The following is a 3962-nucleotide window of genomic DNA, read 5'->3' as shown; positions in this document are numbered from 1 at the left end:
GTAAGAAATAAGAACCTTTTCCACCATGGATCCAATGAAGGCTCAGATGGTGGCAGAATTAGAGATTGAGATGATGACAGACTTGTACAACCGGTGAGTGAGTTGGTGCTGAAGTTTTCTTAATTCTTGTTCCGACTTTATTCCTCACCGATTCTCATGAAGCCCCATATATTGGTTAATTATACAAACAAATTTCTTCGTAACGAAAACAAATGGATGTATGAAACATTGGTTGCAGGCCTTTGAGTATGAGCAAGTCTCATGGCATATAATCCATGCTAACTTCCCATATAATTTCCCAATAAACCTACTTGGGGTTTGAAAAGCTTTATCAACACACTGCCCCTTTATCAAAATGAGATTTTCTGAAGACTTGATCAACTACATTGAAAGAAAAAAAGAAAAGACACGCAGTTTACTACATGAGATGCACATGTTGACATTTCAGGTTAACAGAGGCTTGCCAAAAGAAGTGTATATCCCCCAAGTACAAAGAGGGTGATCTAACAAAAGGAGAATCTGTATGTTTGGATCGATGTGTTGCAAAGTATCTTGAAATTCATGACAGAATTGGCAAAAAACTGACTGCAATGTCTATGCAAGATGAAAAACTTATGAGTCAGCTTCAAGGGCAAGCACAAGGTGGCAGCAAATGACATTACAAAGCATCTGGAAATCAAACAAGCTCCTCTGACCTCAAATTGTGACAACTGCTGTGGAGTAGTTCCTTTAGTACAAAATTTGATGCTGCTACAGGAGAGCTGTCTTCATGACTGTCATAAGGAGCCTTTTTGTTATTTTATTGCCTTGGCAGTGCTTTGTGATTGGCAATTGCAATGTGTTTTTAAACAGAAAATTTACAATGTTAATGCTTTGCATCCTGTCAAAAATGTTACTAAAATAATGGCAGGTCAGTGGGAACACACAATTGTTGAGAAATTCGAATGAGGTACATTGTAGACTGAAACGGGAGAGGACAAAACGTGGAGCCCTACAACATGGAGTACCCTATGGCGTACCCAAATGGAGTACCCCTAAAAATCGTTTATTGGTCAAATTGAATACGTCATCAACATGACGAGGTATATAGATGTTCATACCTTTTGTTACAGTTCGATGCAGTTCACGAATTGGCCGCCATCTTGAAGTTTCATAGGTATTTCGTGTACCCTTAATATGGTGTATTTTTGGACAAATATTCATAAAAAGTGAGTACCCATTCGGGCCTGTGTATGCCCATACCAACCTCTATGGAATGGAATGGAATGCTTTATTTGAACACGGTAATTTCATTAGATTACAAATGGGTATATATGGGTATACAGGGGCATCACTTACATGGGCATGTGTGGGTATACACTGTATACTACAGGGTATACAGGGGTTTAAGGGTTTGTATAAATATTTGTCTAAATTCACAAAAAAATAAATAACACTACAATAAGGGATACATGAAATACCTACGAAATTTCAAGATGGCGGCCAATTCGTGAACTGAATCTATCTGTATCAATTGGATAGCTGCAAAACTCGAAATAAGTAAAGGTACGTGCATCTAAATGCCTGGCCTTCTTGATAAAGTATTCAATTTGACCAATAAATGATTTTTAAGGGTACTCCATAGGGTACTCCATGGAGTAGGGCTCTGCGTTTTGTCCTCTCCTGACTGAAACACCTTCTGGAACAAATTGATTCAAACTCTAGTACAGTTGGTATTCAACCATTTTTGATGGATGATACAAGTGGTGGCTGAAGGATTTTAAGATCAAGCCCAAAGTTTTGGGACAACACTTAAAGAGCATTGTATGCATTTATTTTTCATGGGAGGTGTTTTTATCTTAATAAACATGATATTTCATATTTGTACAAGATCTGCAGCTTGTAATGTTGAAGGAGCTACCAGTAGTTTCAATAAACACTGACAGCTGACGAAAAGCATCAGTTCCTTTCCCCCCCTAAATTAAAGAGAGATTCTTCAAACCTAAGATTAAAATTCATTTTGACCAAGACCACAGTCAACCTGCAACCAACTTCAAATTTCAGGGAAACCACTGGGTTACAATCAGCAAATGTGAATAATCTATAATTTATCAGACTTTTGAGAAAGAAAGTTACAAATAGTTGTCAAAATAACATTGTTTATTTGTTTTCCTTTGGGTAGTCAAAATTAGGCAAGAGATTACTTACATGCTTGTGACTGGCACTTTACAAGGGAATAATTAACAATAGACCCATAGCTCGCAAGGGCTACGGGTCAATAGCCCATTCGGCTTCACCTCATGGGCTATTGACCCGTGGCCCTTGAGGGCGAAGGGTCTAATAATTATTGTTTTAGTATCACCCAACTAGTCGAACAGAAAAGGCAACAATAAAGTTAGCAAATGCAAGTTGAAGAAATATTTATTTGGGAAAAAAAAAATCCAAAGTGACAGTTATGAACTGATTATGCCTGTTGTGCTTTGAGACCTGGCCCTGGTTGTTCAAAAGGCAGATTATCCCATCCATTATGTAACTCCACTGATTTAGGTAGTGCATTTTCATGCACAAATTGATTTACGCATTGAACAGTGGAAATCCATCTTTTGAACAACCAAGGCCTGGCCTACTAATGCCAGCAAGGAAAGACAGATGGTCTTGTCTTAATACACTGTACCACTCCATTTTTTTAAGTATATAAAATTTATTTTATTGTGTGGTATGTATGATACACACCACACCATTTTTTGAATTCACATAGAAAAAGCAGAGGTTTGCATCAAACTTACATCACAAGGCTTGGTTTAATTCGTAAGCCAGAAAGTAACCATGCATACTGCAGCTGTAAAATGGCCTAATGTTGATGTAACATTTTAATCCATTACACAGAGCAGGGAAGTTAAAAACACTTTTAGTGTTTTCTTAATGTAAACAAGTAGAGAAAGAGGCTCAATAAACAACATGTCATTAACTCTGAGAGAGCATAATTATAAAACAGGCTGATTTCTTGTTCAATGATGCCTTTTTTTGGTTACACGATATTAAAATTGCAAGATGAGCTAGAAAAGGCACAGGCAAATAGCCCAATCTCGATATATTAAAATTAAGTCCCAAGCAAAATACATCATCTCGGTGCTCTGGGGAATAAACTCATACAAATCCCTGTATTTATCCCCCAGAGCGGCAAAATCATGTTTCATTGAATTAATTTAATATATCGAAATTGGTTTATTGTATATCAATCAATAATAATTATTAAGGATGCATACACACCTCATTGAAAATGTATGAAAGACAAAATTCCAAGTTAATTTGTGTTTTTCACAATAAAAAATGCCCTGGGGTTTCAATAAAATTTGAAGTTGGCTGCTGGGTTGAGTAGAGCAACAGACTATTGTCATTGTCAAAATGAGTTTTAATATTAGGTTTGAAAGAATCACTTCACTTGTTTCCCCAAAAATAAATTAATTTAAGAGATTCTTTCAAACCTAAGATAAAAATTGAGTTCGATAATAAAAACATGAAGTCGTCTGAACATGATCATCAATCTTGCTTTGGAAATGTGGTGTTTGGTAGCATTCTTTTAAAAATGGCATGCCCCCTGACACCTCTAGAAAAATGGGCATTACTGATTAGGTTCCTATGCTTCTCAAACCAGCCACCAGCTCCAAAGTAATTTTATCGAAATGCCTGGAGAATGCAGAAGCAGAGTCCTTTAGCATCACTTTTCAGCTCTCTCTATAATTATATAGAGCACAAGAGTGTAGTAGAAGTATGAGCCAGTTGGAAATTTCTTTAAGTTTAGGTGGGCTTTGGTTTACAAGCACTATTACAAATTTCTTGTTCTGAACATGCGAACCACAAAAAAATTTAACCCCCAGACCCATTGCAAGTGTGCTTGGAATGAAAAATTTGTCATACAAGTACTCTAGTCTAAAAGTTCTTATTACTTTTTCAGACTGGATTCTAACAAAAGTGTAAAATAC

Source organism: Montipora capricornis, chromosome 4 (assembly GCF_036669925.1).
Source record: "Montipora capricornis isolate CH-2021 chromosome 4, ASM3666992v2, whole genome shotgun sequence".
NCBI classification, from domain to species: Eukaryota; Metazoa; Cnidaria; class Anthozoa; order Scleractinia; family Acroporidae; genus Montipora; species Montipora capricornis.
Note: the sequence above shows the minus strand (reverse complement) of the source record.